Here is a 16,537-nt window from a genome sequence, read left to right as displayed (position 1 = left end):
CTCACATAAAACCATATAGCTTGATTCTGCTCCCTTCACAGCAGCTCAGAGCAAAAGCAGTTCAGGAAGAACTCTGGCTTTGCCCCTCCTTCTCCGGATATAGCTTCAGGACTGAATTCCCCTCTCCCCTCTCCCTCCTGAGTCTTATGGTGCCTTCCCAAAGGCTGGGCAGGAGAAAGTTAACTCAATGGAATTCTACATTTTAAGGGCATTTTTGTTTTTTGGTTTTTTGGTTTTTTGGTTTTTTTGGTTTTTGTTTTTTTTTTTTTTGTTTTTTTTTTTTTTTTAAGTGGGCGGCTGGTTCAAAGGCTCTGAGTTATAGTCTGACAACATGATTCTCACTCACATGAGAGGCTCCTTGGAAATGCGTTCTGAATAATTCACGAAAGTGACTCAGGAAATGGATGGCTTACATGCAGTATGGATTTAAAACCAACTCTGCTTTGCTTGAAGAACTGGTGCCTTCTACTTTCATTTATTGAGTTTAAAAAAAAATGGGGCATCGGCCAGAGAGATGACTTAGGGGTTAAGGGCAACCGTTGCTCTCGCAGAGAACCCCAGTCCTCTCCCTAGCGTCCATACCAGGTGGCTCGCAACCACCAGGAACTGTGGTTCGAAGGGGATCTGACTCTTTCAGGCGTCAGAGCGTCTCTGAATACATAGCATTCACTCATTTAAAATTCGAAAACTCAAGAAGAAATCTTTGAAAATACAGACAAGATCAGTGGCATGAGTTTTCCTCTCAAGTCTGGATATTTTCTATGATCATAATCTCAGCTATGCAAACCACAGGGCTGTCCAAGAACAGAACAAGCACAGTCGACCAAGGACCTCCATAGTATGAACGCCCCTATGTAGAGAAAAGCCCATTAACCAACATGACAATGTGTAAACATTCTCATTTATGATCATATGCTCTCCAGTCATATTTATTATTCTCCAGTTTCATTGGGTGTCTATCAAAAGGTCCATCGTGACCTAACACAGTCGATCTCTTCCTAGTGCAACATTCATGATTAGTCCAAGGCAAAACTTCAGAGGAGACTGTCTGGGACCCTGGGGATTTTTAGTTTACCTATAAATAAGTCCCATGGGAAATAATTAAGAACTACCCCTCTTAACACTTAGGGAAGGCATCAGAAGAACTCTGGGATATGGGGTCAGGAAGGTCTTCAGACAGGAGTTCTGGAGGTCTGGTCAGTTCTCGTGTCCCAAAAAGATAGCTCTTTTTGATCTTAGTCTTTTCTTCTGAAAACTCCCTAATTCAGGGTTAGACAACTCACTCGGACAGCAGTTATGAATTCAATGGGCGCACAGCAGGTCAGAACAGTTCTAAACCCTGTTTTGGATCTGTCCGCTGAAAGTCTTGCCAATCCTTCAGTCTTCTTACAGTCAGTCACTGAGATGTGTTTGAGTGAGTGGGTTTAACCCACTGTTCAAGGGGACATTACTCCAACACCTTACACTACACATAGGTGGTTACTTTGTGGCGTTTCATCTCCAAGTATCACCCTTGGTGATTGCAAGTTGTCTTCAGATCAGTCTTGAAATGGATTTTAGGTTGAAGAATTCTCTGAGGAACTTATTACACTTTTAAAATCTTGTAATCCAATCAGCTGAAAAGTGGTACAATTCTTGGTCCTGGATTGACTTTAAAAGAGGGAGTTTATCTTTAGACTATCAGATCCTGGAGGAGGAGGCATTTGAAAACTGAGCATCCCGGTAGACAAGTAGGATTTCTTGGTGCCTTTCAAATAATAAGTGTGGCTCTCAGCTAGCTATCACCCTTGGGGTGCATTGTCTCCTCTCCCTAAAGTTTTTTCCTTCCTAAACTTTCTAAAGTTGACTTACGCTCTGCACAGTTGACTTTTGTGGTTGTGTTTTCATAACATGGAGCCATGATATGGGAAGGAAAGCTTAAGCAACCTGAGCTATGCACTCCGTCTAGGAAGACGGTTTGCTGAGGTGAAGAAAGCTCTGGTCTAAGAACCAGGAAATCTTCTTCAGCCAAACAGTTCAGTGACCATGAACAAATTACTTCATTTTCCTGGCTTTTAGTTACCCTGTCAGTAAAATCACTCAGTTAGACTGGGTAATTCCCCTAGATCCCTTCCTGGGAATGGATACTTGGTTATCTATTGTTTCAAACTATTTTGACATTTCTTACACAGCTCTTTCACAAATAGTTTATAATTTTAGCCTCACAAGAATCCCTGATGGAGACAGGCTGGGACTTCAGTAGACTGAGAGATAACGGGGGTATATCATTTTAGATGTGATTCCTGAGGGGAGATTAGGTAATTAGCAGAAGTGGGACATAACCTCAGGTATCCCTGTGTGGTCTATGTTCCCCACAGTGATACACAGGAGAGGAAGCTTGTTTGGAACAGCTAGTTACATTCAGGGATCGCTTCTGTGAGAAATATTTCCTTCAGTGATTCAAAGCATATGGAACTCAAAACTGAAAGTGAGTAGCAGAAACAAGAGTAAGGAAATGACCTAGGCACTCCAGTGCAATGGAAGAGAGTAACTTTGCAGGATCGAATATAAGAGCCAAGCCCTTGTGGGTAAGTTTGAAGATATGCTGTGCTGAAAGGGTGTCATTCAGTTATGGGCCCTGTCTCTGTGATTTATTTTATTTATAATTTATTTATTTATTTATTTATTTATTTATTTATTTATTTTTTGCAGTGAAGAGACACCATGTCCAAGGCAACTTAGAGAAAAAAGAGTTTATTGCACTTATGATTTCAGAGGGTGAGTCCATGACTATCTTGTCAGGGAGTATGGCTGCTGGCAGGCTGGCATGGCACTGCAACAGTATTTGAGACCTTACATGTTGTGACAACAACCACAAGGCTGGGGGTGGGGTGGGGTGCGGGAAGGCAGTGCTAATGGGAAACATCTGTCCTGGACTTGTAATTGTGAATGGCATGGGCTTTTGAATCTCAGAGCTCACTCTCATTGACATATGTGTTGCAAAAAGGCCACACCTCCTAATCCTTCCCAAGCAGTTCCACCACGTAGGGACCAAGCATTGATACATATGAACCAACGGGGACCACTCTCCTTCAAACCACCACAGGTTCTCTCATCAGAAATGTGGCAATAAGGTACAAGAAACTTGGAAGAACAAAGCAATGAGGGAAAAAAAAAAAGGCCTCATGGAGAAGAGTAAAAGGAAAAATGACTTTTAATAGACTAGATGACTTTTAAATAGACTAAAAACATTTGAGAAATAATAGCACGCAGAAAGTAAATTACCATGAGTTATACATAAGACTAGGGAAGGTCAATCACCTTGATACTTAGAGCACAATAAAAGAACGCATGCCCAAAACAGTGATATAAAATAGGAATTACTGACTAAAAAATATGATGAATAAATTCAATTCATAAATAGGCCATAGAAAAGTGTGTGTGTGTATGTGTGTGTGTGTGTGTGTGTGTGTGTGTGTGTGTGTGTGTGTGTTGTTACTCTTACTCACTCTTACTCAGAAAGTTCTTTCTTACCCCTGTATCCTGGGGTTAGGAAGCAGTACTAAACTAAGTTTTCTTCTGGAAGCTTCTGTGTTTCAGGTTTCACGTGTGGATCTTTGATCTATTTGGAGTTAGTTTTTATGCGAGGTGAGAGTCAGGGGTCTAATTGACTAGGACCCTTCAGAAACTTTCTGCTTTGGTTTTGTTTTGTTTGTTTGTTTTGTGGGACAAGTTCCTTCACTGGTCTCCTGCTCTCTGAGTCACTCAGAAAGACCCAAAGATCTGCCTGTTTTTGTGTCTCCAGAGCTGGAATGACAGGCAGGTGGCATCTCACACAGCTTTTTAAAATACAGGTCCTGGGGATCTCATTCAGGTTTCTGCAATGAGTGTTCACACTGCAAGTGTTTTACCATCTGAGCTACTAGCCCAGCCCCTACAGAATAGTCTTTGTAAGGGATACATCTATGGCAGAAGGCACACAAATGCCTGTTCTCAAGACATTCTGCTGGGAGCCCAAAGAAACCTAGGCATGGTAAAAGTCACTCCTTCAAAAGCCAACATATCCATCAAGCTAAGAATTAGCCTATTTACTTGCTTAAAAACATAAAACTAGATTTATTTGCCGATTTAATGAAGGCATCTCAGAGACGACATTAATTGTAGTAACAAGCCTTTCCATTGTTCTCTTAAATACACCCCAGAGTTTAAAACGCAATCTTCATTTGTCATGTGCCGACCTGCACTGTGCCTCTTAATGTGGGCAGGCACTGAACATCCCTTTGATGTGGTAAGACAGGTTTTACCCAATTCCCTTCTGACACCTCAGGGCTCGTGGATAAACTCTGGAGATTAAAAGGAGGAGAAAACTCAGAGCCATTTTTAGAAGCCTTCCCTAAATTTCTATTCAAGCAGTGACCCGTTTAATTATTAGCCTTGGGCCTGCCCTCCTCAATGATAATGAGAACCTTCTCAGGAAACTGTCATCGAAGGTACCAAACCACCCTGAAAAACTTAAAACCTGCTTGCTGTGAGCTTCATGCCTGCAGTGGTATGTGGGAGACGGAACTGAGCAGTGTCACTGTCACCTTTGTGGTCACCAGCTCAGGCATTTGTGCATTGTGAATGCCATCCCCCAGTGTGAGCATGCCTGGTGTGAGCGCGCCCAGTGTGAGCGCGCCCGGTGTGATGCACTCCCAGTGTACCCACCAGAATTAAATCCACAACTGGCAATGAAAGACGCTGAGGAGTGCAGCTGATGTAAAAATTCTGGCACAAGGATCAGGAAGAGAAGGAAAGAACCTAGCATTTCCTGAATACATACTGCATACTGCGTGAAGATGTAAGTGCTTCTCCAGTTTCAGGGTGATTTGCCTAGGGGATGGTCTGAAGAAACAAAGTCTAAGGGTTGAGGATTTAGGTCAGTGGTAGAGCGCTTGCTTACCAAGCGCTAGGCCCTGTGTTTGGTCCTCTGCTCGGGGGAAAAAAAGAAAAGAAAGAAAGAAAGAAAGAAAGAAAGAAAGAAAGAAAGAGAGAGAGAGAGAGAGAGAGAGAGAGAGAGAGAGAGAGAGAAAGAAAGGAAGGAAGGAAGGAAGGAAGGAAGGAAGGAAGGAAGGGAGAGAGAGAGAGAGAGAGAGAGAAAGAAAGAAAGAAAGAAAGAAAGAAAGAAGGAAAGAAAGAAAGAGAAAGAAAGAAGCAAAGTTCAGTTCATAGTCAGAGAAGCAGTCTCAGATTCTGCATTTTTAACGTGTTTTCAGAGCACGCCGTCTGTTGATCTCCCTGTCACACGTGGTGAAGCAAGAGCCAAGAGGTTTCATGCGTAGTTGTCACGATGAATTCGAAGGTTATTACTATCTTTCGAAACAGAATATGGTGAGGTTGAATAATTGTTCAGTGGAAGAAATATGAAGATTTTCTAACAGCAAAGTTCACAGTCTTTCTAATACGCCAATAACACCTCCAGAGGTAGCAGGGGCTTTATTTTGACTTGATTTTTGAACTTCGAGAACAAGGCTGGGGAGATGGCTCAGAAGGTAAGGCGCTTGTGGGGTCCTAAGTTCAAGCCCCCAGAACACACCCAAAGCAGGATACCGCAGCATCTCTCTAATCCCAGAGCTAGAAAGACAAGATGGGAGCGGGAGCCTGGAGAATACCCAGAAGCCCTCGGGCCCGCTGGGTACCATAGTCAGTGGCGAACAAGATATCGGGAAGTCGTTCTCTGACCCAGACACATAGAATAGTATTCTTGTGCACACACACACACACACACACACACACACACACACACACACACACCACACACACACACACAAGCAGGCATACACTTAGTCACAAACATACATAGGAAAATAATTGAGACCACAGTGGGTCAAATGTGCTTACGTGGCATCTGTCTACGTTTCTGACTCTCAGCCTGGGTATGAAGCTCAGGGGTAGAATAGATATAGCACACTGGTCTAGAGTCCCAGGATTGCAGTAATTATTACTAAATAAATAATAAGTTAAAAAAGCCCAGTTTAAAAAAAAAACATCTGGTAATTGGTTGAGCATTTAAGAAAAGTAACTGCCTAAGTCTTACCGTAGTTTTGCAGACTCAAGTGGGTAATGCCTGTTCTGTGGTTCTTATCAAAGAGGTTTGTCCTCTCAGGCAAAGAACGTCTCAGAACCCCTTTAATGCACTTGGGCATTACTAAGCGGAGTTGCTGGGGGCACATGGAACGAAACTCGCTGGTTTCATGATGCCAGGGATGGGTTTAAACCTGTACCTCATAACAGGGTGCTGAGGTGCAGTGTCTAATTATGGCACTTTTAATTGTAATGCGAAAGCAACAATAGCCACCTCCCCCATCCTGCCCTTTTACCTGGTAAATGATCTTTATCTGCCGATCCAATTATATGGCACCTGTACAGAAAAATTGAAAGCTCAACGGCAAAATATTTCCTGTATCTAAAGTCCATAAACCTTTTAGTAGGAATGCTTCATGGAGTTGCAGTAAATGTAATTATTTTCTCCAGCCTGAGACTAGACCCATGACTTCCTCACTGGAGTTCTGATTAGTAAATAAAAGCTCATGGAGGGTTGGGAGATGGCTCAGTGGTTAAGAGCACTGACTGTTCTTCCAGAGGTCCTGAATTCAATTCCCAGCAACCACATAGTGGCTCACCACCATCTGTAATGGGATCCGATGCCCTCTTCTGGTGTGTCTGAAGAAAGCAACAGTGTACTCATATACATTGAATAAATAAATAAATAAATAAAATCTTTAATAAAAAAACTCATGGAAGCAAATATTTTCCAGAAAACACCAAGATTTTTCCTGACTTTTAAGAAGCACACTTTATTTAAAAAAAAAAAAAGAAGCACACTTTATGTTCTGTGACAGTTCCCTTCTTAAAGACATCTCTGGGACATTGGTATGTTTAATATACTGGTAAAATTTGTAATTAGCTGAATACGTTGTTATTTATTAGCAGAACCTAACAATTTACTCAATATATAAAAGACCTAATATTTTTCTTCTGTGTATATTTTGAATAAAGTATGTTCGTATATGAATTTTCCAGCAAAACATCATATTTGATATTAAAATTAAGTATTTTTATAAAGACTTTATGCTGAGATATGCTGAGATATTACTATGACACAATTCACAAAGGGTGAACTTGTCACAGTCAGGTCAACCTCTACAAAGATCCTATCTACACAGACACTTAGAGGCCAATCTGGGTAGGAGAGATGACACAGTGGGTTAGGAGTGTACATTGCTCTGACAAAGGCCCTGAGTACCTTTGGTGACATATACCAACCTGTCACTCAGTCCCAAGGTTATCTGAAGCCTCTGGCCTTCACAGACACTTGCATTTGAATGCAAATACCTACACACACAAACACACACAATTTAAAAAAAATAAATAAATCTTGAGTGCAGACCTGCATGCACCAGAACATGAAGGCATGGATCAGAGGATACCTCAGACTCTATTATTTTCCTTCCACAGAAGGCTTAAGTGTTATATTAATGGGAGATTAATGGGAAAGCATGTAGTTAATTAAACAACATAGAATCCTTGAACCACAAAAAGGACTTCCTTTCAATGATTGTCATAAAGTCATCCAGGAAAATGAGTCTTCCACTGGCCATTTCCCAAAATCTTGTATGTTTTTTTTTCTCTATTAGATAACAGTCTCACATGACATCAGAATTTAGAGAATTAACATCCAGCTATATTCGCTTGACAAGAAAGAAAAAGATGCATGCATTTTTTTCAGTTTCTTAAAGATAATTATCTTTAGCTTCTTCAGTGTAATTTTCAATCAATGAGCAAATGCCTGGCATACTTTTAAGGAGAAATGTGAGTGCTTCAATGGCTTTTTAAGCAAGAATATCTCTACAAAATGAGTATAATTATAGTGTTTTGAGGTGCGTATTTTTTTGAGACAGGTTATCATGTCCCTCCAGGCTAGCCTTGAACTCCTTATGTAGCCAAGGATGGCCCCAACATCCTGATGATTCTGTCCAAGTGCTAGAATCGTAGGCACATGCCACATTTGCACTTGAAATTTGTATATTTGGATAACTAGTCTGCAGCTCCAGTCAGCCGTTGTACTTTTTCTACTGCTCAGTTGAAGAAGCAATGTGTGTTTTCAGAGTTGGGGGGAAACTGGCTATCTTGGGGCTCTTGGGAAACAGTGAGTCTAACTTGAAAGTTACAGCTTCCTGAGGACTTTTCCAAGACACATGTGACTCTCCTTTGATTCAAAACTATTTTAGACTCGCGGAAGTTGCAAAAAATGACCAAATAGTTCATAAAGTTGCTTGCTACTGTCTGCTGAGTTTTCCCCAGTGTTCCCAAGTTAGCCATCATGTAACAACCAAAACCCAGGAGAGAACTGTGAGGTAGAACAGTGAACTAGACAACAGATCTTGTTCTCATCCCTAACATCAATTTTTTTCTGTCCCAAGATCTGATACAGGGTCACATCTTTCATTAAGTCATCCCATTTTTAAAATCTTCTCTCTCCTGTGATGATTCTGTCTTCTTTCGCCCGATGTGACTTTGATCTGTGAGTCCATGAAGGTAAAGAAATTAAATCAACCCAGTATCTATTTTTCACCTCCCATATTGATTTCTCAAATATTTCTGTGTAAATAAAAAAATCAAGGATATTTTCTATGACAGCAGATCTACTAATTTGACATTGCACAAGTGAATGTGGCAGAAGGCGTTACTAGGTGAACTTTGACTGTCTGAGTAATCACCAGAAGATCAAACTACCGGTATTCTTCAATAGGTAGTATCTTCTAGAAGGAACCATTTCACGCACCCACAGAATTTCTTGATAGTGTGTGCTATCTAACACTTCAGAGGGATAGCAGTTGTCACATTTCTAAATTAGGTCTGGTTACTGTTCATTTCCCAAGAATCTTTCTATTTTTTTTTTCCTGGAGCTGGGAACCAAACCCAGGGCCTTGCGCTTGCTAGGCAAGAGCTTCTACCACGGAGCTAAATTCCCAACCCAGAATCTTTCTACTTTCATGGGAAAGAAAGGCAAGCTAAAGCCTGTAAACAAGTGAGAGTGATTTCATGTCAAAACCTTTACAATGATTTCAACATCAACAAGTGTTTAGCTATAAAACGCTAAATGCTAACAATGGGAATGCAACATCTTTTTTATGGATTTTAAACCATGTTGGCAGAAATAAGAAAGTACAGTTGAAGGCCAGGGTAATGACCTGTAAGGTCTGGTAAATGGCTCTCTCTGTTGGTAAAGTGCTCACTATGTAAACACTATGATCTGAATTCAGGTTCCCAGAAACCACAGAGAATCCAGGGGTGGAAAGTGCAAAACCACAACAGCATCGATGGGGATGCAGACACCCGAGAATCCCTGGCCAATCAGGATAGCGGAGTCAACAGGCTTTAGACTCAGTGAGAGGCCTTCAGAAAATGAGGCACAGAATGAGAGAGGAAGATATCCAGTGTCAGCCTTGGGCTGAGGCCAAGGTAAATGCATGGGTGAGCACACCTGCATGCTCACACAAAACATGTACGTAAATATAGTACACACATACAGAGAGAGAGAGAGAGAGAGAGAGAGAGAGAGAGAGAGAGAGAGAGAGAGAGAGCAGTCGAAACTTAGGAAGCTTAAATAGTTTTAAATGGTTATCATAAATCTATTCATATGTTGAATAACATAAAAAGGCAGAACATTTTCTTGCACTTTTGAGTACTTCTACCAGCATAGGTGTCCTCCTCTGAGGAACATTTTTTTTTAATTTGTAACAGTAGAAGTTTATGGTTTATTTAGTTTCTGACTTGGGATTACCATCTCTTAAAACAAACTCTCCTTTTGGTGATGGTTGTTGTGGTCTTTTGAGGTAAGAGACTTGCTTTGTAGTTTAGTCTGGCCTGGAACCCACTATGTAGCTTAGGCTGGTCTCAAACCTCTGATTCCCCTGCCTTGGCCTTCTAACTGTTGGGGTTACAAGTGTGTACAACCATACCTAGCAAAAGTTTTGTTTTAGATTATGCTTAGAGAAGTGTTACAAGATAATAAAATTGTCGTAAAACCCAGTTACCCTCTTTTTATTTTGTCAACAGCTTGTATTACTGTGATGTACAGCTCAAAACGAAGACCCCAACATAAACACATTTTCCCCCTATAAACTTGAGATTTCATTGAGTTTCCCATTAATGTCCTGCCTTGGCTCCAGAATTTAACCCAGAATGCATTTAGTTTTAATATTCACCTTGGAATGAATGTTGGGCGAATTTCTCTCTGTCTGACTCTACGTGATCTTTTCTTATGATTTGATTGGAGTTGGGAATTCTTGTTTAGAATTCTGCAGAAGCAATGCTATGTCGTGCCTTCCTGAGTGCTGCTTCTCGAGGTGTGTGATGTTCACGTGACTGTTTGGTGAGGACGCTGCCTACCGGATGCCCACTGGGCATTCATTCCCATTGCACATTCCCTGTCCCTTGATCTCCAGCCTTTATCCTTTGGAGTCCAATGACTATGCCAAGTCAGCAAAGGGGGCAGGTGGAAGTCAGGTCCCACAGCAAGACTTAGCTGCATGAGCTGCTTAGGACTCTTATGGAAGGAAGACTTGTCTAAGAAAGGTGTTTATAAGCTAATTCCAGAATATCTGACTACATGGAGAGACTGTATCTCAAAAAACAAAACAACAAAACAAAACAAAACAACAACAATGAGGATGATGACAACGAAGACGACGATGATGATCTATTATTATTCAGGTATCCAATTCTTTTATTGATGTTGAACTACAACAGTCTATTGCATATATTTTTGTGGTTTCTAATAATGTACAAAATGTATGAGACGACCACATAAAATGATTTATTTTCTAATAAGAGAAAGGGATTAAAAGGAAGCTAATGACGAACAGCTGAGGTAGTTATAGTTAGCGTGAATAGGACAGTGAGTGAGTCTGAACTATGTGAGAGACTAGGATAACTCTGGGGGAGATCTGAGAGATTGCAAGACCAGAGGATGGTCTACAAGAGGCAGGAAATGGTCCTGGCCTGGTTATTTCAGATATCAGCTCTACAGGGCCGTGTAGATATTTGGTTAAACGTTGTTCTGGGCGTATTTTTAGGGTGTGTTTCTAAGTGAGATTCACGTATGAATCAGTAGACCAAACAAACACAAACTACCTTCCCCAATATGACGGGAGGCTTTGGTTATTTCCTCTTTGCTGAGACCAAACACCAGACAAGAAGCAACTTTAAAAAGTTTCTCGTTAAAGTGACTTATTTTGTCTTGTCACTTGAGGAGATCCAGACAATCAAGAAGGGGAAGAGGTAGAGACAAGTATGTTCAGCAACTGACTGTATGCTGGTGGACAATTCCGGAAGCTGAATGATTCCAGCTAGAACCAGGGCCCGACTACAACCCTCAGTGTCCGCCCCTCCATTAACCTACTTCTGCTAGTGTGGTGCCACTGCCTAATGGTTCCACAACTTTTGAGAAACAACAGTGATCCTGTGAGGCCAGTTCACTCTCTGACTGTAATATGGGATGTCATGGAATCTCCTGAAGACCTATATGCAATCCAAAGGCCAAGGATGGGACATTGGCTCCTTGCTGTCCCTCTGAAGTGGGAGATTGGTCTTTTACCTTTGTGGATGAAGATGCAGGTTACATCACCAGCTCTCCTGGTTCTCGGGCTTCCTGGTTCAGATTAGTATAGGAATACAAGTTCTGTTATTTCTGCAGTTTGCTGACTGAGTACTAATGCGAGTGCCCATAATACAGAGGGGGTTTGCCATAGTTCTTCACCTACCTTCCCCTATTATTGGAGGCTTGATCCTTGGGGTGGCACTATTCGGTCCTGCTGTGGACTTTGAGGAGGTTGGGACCTAGTGGGAGGTTCATTGGTCTACAGGGCATGCCCTCGGAAGACACTGAGGTACTTGTCTTAGGAGCCTGGTTAGCCTTTGTGAATGAATGCATTCTTCATAAACGGTAAGCCTGGTCTTTCCAGTGCTTCTGACTTCCCACTCTCTCCATCTGCCATGAGCTTGTGCAGCCAAGGGACAGTTCATCAGAGCCAGTACTATGCTGGTTGGACTTTCACCTAGAGGAATCGTGACCTACACTAGTAGGGGCATGGTTTCGCCAGCTGCAGATAGTTTGGCTTTGCAATTCTGGGGACTCTTCAGAGGGTAAGAGTGCCAGAGCAGAGGGCAGGACGCTCTGATGTGGATGCTGCTGCCACTACTGCTCCTGGTCACTGCTGCTGGTTGATGAGAACAATAATGTTGGAGATACTCTCATGACAAAGATTGGACTTGCCCCTAGAAACCCAGTGCCCTTAATCAACACGAAGTAGTCTTTGTTGACTGAGGGAAGTCTATGCACAGTCCCTTCTAATCTTCCTTCTCTCCTACCTAGTGTTGGGGAAGGGGTTGGAAGGGATTAGGGTAGGATAAGGATTAGAGTGGAGGTAGAGATATAAGAACCCACTAAGAGTAAAATACTACTACTACTACTACTACTACTACTACTACTACTACTACTACTACTAAAGCAACAGATGGCATGAGGGTCAATATTATAAGAACCAGAGTAGAGGGAGGCCCTAAAAGGAGGCCCAATGATTTGACTTTCATCGCAGAGATAGCAAAGACCTTTGAAGGCCTCTTAGCAGGAAAACAAATTATTATGAATTGTCTTATTAAAATATCACTGTGGTTGCTCTGGGAAGAGGCAGATGATATATAGGTAACCAGTGAGTGTGTTCTTGGTGCAGAACATGTCAGCAAACACACAGGAAAGCAGGGAAATCCAAGAACACACATTTGGAGTTAGAACTGACAAGGTTTGTGTATCTTAGTGTCCTTCCAAATGGTTTCACTAATAAATAAAAGGGATCACAACCTTACAGAGTTTTAAGAAAGTTTAAGAGCTTTTATTCAGGGGATCCAAACTCAGCAGGCTTCTATAGCAGGCACTTAACCAACTGGGCCATCACCCCAGTCCCTCAATGAACTCTTTGAATAAACTTTAGGAAATGGCCTATAAATACACTTGTGCCAGATGTGATGGTAAGGAAAGGAAAAAATATGTCTATAAATTTGCATACATACATACATTTTATATATATTCATATATGTATGTATGTATTTGTGAAGTGAAAAAAATTTCTTAAACTTGTGCTTTGTTGAAAAACTATCAAATCGTGATTATCTTTGGGCACCAAGTTATAGACTATGACAAATAATTTCCATTTTCTTCTTAGCTTCTATTTATATTTTCCAAACTCTACATAATAATCATGCCAGGCCTTTGCAATTCGAAAGAGGTTCTTTTTAAAGAGAACTATTAAAGACAGTATTGATAATAATAGAACTATTAGAAATGTGTGAGATACTTAATACAGCATATCCAATATGTGGCAACTGGATAGCACATCAGACAGTTCCTTCCTCAATGACTAAAACTTGGAGGCTCTGTTTAAAAATGAATTATCAAAGGTATCTTACAGGGATCATGTTGCTTCCTACCCTCTTCATTCAAACAGACAACATTGGGCCCATCAAGTGGCAAAATCAGCTCTAGCCTCTCGTACTGTTTCTTGGCCACGGGGTGCATCAAGCACTTTCAGATTACTCACAGAAAGCCTGAGACTGTGAACCACACTAATAGTATACAGTGTGACGTGGGTGGGATTTTCTTTATGACAGCTCCGGGTTCAATCAGTCGGAGACTCTGGGATGCAAGCTACTCAGTAAAGACTACAGGGCATGCACGCTGTATGACGGCCATCTTAGCACAAGTACGGTGGCTTCTAGTCATTCGATCTTTTGAGATTTGGGGTTTGAGCTCCCCCATGCTTTAAATGATCCTTGACATGCTATCCCTTCATGCCTGGAGCAACTCGCCAGCCCCACAAGCAAGGAGCTATTTTTCTGAAATCGTTCTTAGCTGGAAAGATTATTTTAGGTAAAGTATATTAATTCACACAGAAGTAAAGCAAATACTTGTTTCTCTCATTATATTCTCGTGTCTCGAAAAATGTTCTATATATAACTATTGAGTAAATATTTAAAAAAAATAGATGCAATTGATAACTAAAAGCCCATAACTGAAATGGCCAACTTGTCCAGCAGGACCCTAATCTGAGGTGGCTTGGCAGAGAGTAATGGGGTGTAGATCCCACTAAAGTCCTTGTCTTGACTAGTCGATACTTGGAAGGATTAGTTTTATGTGGTACAGCCTGCACTTAACATATGACCTTCACCCACCAGTATAGCACTGGCCCAGCCCCCCCCCAAGTAGGACCATCAAAAATGTCACAACATGCTAGAGAAAAGACAATGACTTTCAGCTGGTAAGTGCTAAGCTAGGCAAAAGAATTGTGAAACCAGTCCTTTGGGCCTCTGCCAATTCAAATTGTTCATTTTGCTCTGTGGTGAACGTGTTGGTTAGTTTTTTGTCAACGTGACACAAACTCGAGTCTTGTTGCAAGGAGGAACTTTAATTTAGAAATCGACTCCATCCGATGGGCCTGTGGCCATGTCTGTGGGGCAGGTGGTCCTGGCTTGGTTAAGAAAGCAAGCTAGGGAAGCCAGGGAAAACAAGATAGCAATCTTCACTCCTTCATGGTCTCTGCTTAGGTTTCTTCTTCGAGCTCCTGGCCTGGCTCCCCTAGACAGTGCACTGTGATACAGAAGTGCAAGCTGAATGAACCCTTTCCTCCCCAAGTTGCTTTTGGTCAGCAATAAACTCCAGCAGCCAGTCCCTAGCAACCACCATAGAGCATGAATACACAGACATGTTCTTACATTCTTCAGGTAAGAACTTTAAAAGAAAATTGTTTTATTTACTTACATTCCAAATGTTGTTCCCCTTCCAGGCAACTCCCCACCACCACCCCACCCCTGCCCCAAGAGGCTTGAGTGGCCAGCATGGCAACCAGGAGAGATTTAGTCATTATAAGGTGTCCATGCCTAAAACTTCACTAAAAAGAATGTTTGTTGCTTTTAATGACCATAAACTCTCAACACATTGATTACTGGTGCTTAAAAATGTCTCAGACATTGTTTAAAAATAACAGACAAGGTCTTATGTCGTCTAAACTGATCGCGTACTGTTGTACTGGAGGGATCCTCCTGCCTCAAGAAAAGCTCTTTCTAGCAGGTGCAAACCATTGTGGCTGGCTGCCCTCGTATTCGATCTACTAGCAACGCTCTCCAATCTCGCACCCTCCCATAAATATTGTTTCAATTATCATTTCATTGTATTTCTCATTTGATACTCAGATACACTATCAAATCTCAAGATATTTTCTAACATTATCCTAGATTAAAATCTGTTCGTTAAAAAATGTGTGACTCCAGGCTGGAGAGATGGCTCAGAGGTTAAAAGCACTGACTGCTCTTTCAGAGGTCCTGAGTTCAATTCCCAGCAACCACATGGTGGCTCACAACCACCTATAATCAGGTCTGGTGCCCTCTTCTGGCCTGTAGTTGCATACACGCAGGCACAAAGTTGTATGATGTATACATAATAAATGTTTTAAAAAAATTAAAAAAAAAAAGTGTGACTCATAGAATAGTTCCAAACAAACAAAGGAAAACAATAAAAACACCACCAAGAACATGACCAAGAGCAACTGGGGGAGGAATGTGTTTATTTCGGCTTACTTGTCCAAGTAAGTCCATCACTGAGGGAAGTCAGGACAGGAACTCATAGCAGGAACCTGGAGGCAGGGACTGATGCAGAGGCCCTGGGGTATGCTGCTTGTTTATTCCTTGTGGCTTGCTTGTTTTATTATAATACCTAGATCGTCCATCTAGGGATAGTGCTGTTGTACTGGGCCTTCCCATATAAATCATTAATACAGGAAATGTACCTCAGGATTGCCCACAGGCTAACCTGATGAGGCCATTTTCTCATTTGAGGTTACCCATATGACTCTAGCTTGTGTCAAGTTGACGTAGAACTAGCCGGCTCAGCCTGCTAATATATTTGAGAAACACTCTCCCCCTCCAAAGGCTTTGCTGTTTGAGGCACAATGGAAAATGGCCAGGAGGCATTGATTCCTTCTCCGAAGATGAATTATTCCATTTTTCTTGTGGAGAACTCTGAAAAGTAGATCTGCCACGGCTAGATTCATATCTTCAATCAAGGACCTTTTGCTTCCCCCCACTCCCTCACCTCCCTGTTCATCAAGAGAGGATTTCATGTAGTTCAGCCCCTGACACATAAGTATATGCTTGTCCTCCCGATCCTCTTGCTTCAAAATGCTGGGACTGCAAGCTTGAGTCGTCAGTCACACTCCTCCTCACCCCTTTCATCTCTGGTAAAATGAGAGTGATAACATCTTCACTCGGGAGCCATTAATGTTGTGCTGTGAAGTAACCTCGTTCATTCGAGCTATCACCTGTTTCTGACATTTGGGACTTTCGTAGGTGTCATTTTGTGGGTGTCACTTCTATTCTTCTCCCTCGCCCCAGCACTGGTTAATTCATGTGTGGGATTCAGTTACAGAACAAAAGTGCACTCTTGTGAAAAAAGAAAAACTATTAA

This window comes from Rattus norvegicus, chromosome 18, assembly GCF_021556685.1.
Source record: "Rattus norvegicus strain SHRSP/BbbUtx chromosome 18, alternate assembly SHRSP_T2T, whole genome shotgun sequence".
In the NCBI taxonomy this organism is placed as follows: Eukaryota; Metazoa; Chordata; class Mammalia; order Rodentia; family Muridae; genus Rattus; species Rattus norvegicus.
Note: the sequence above shows the minus strand (reverse complement) of the source record.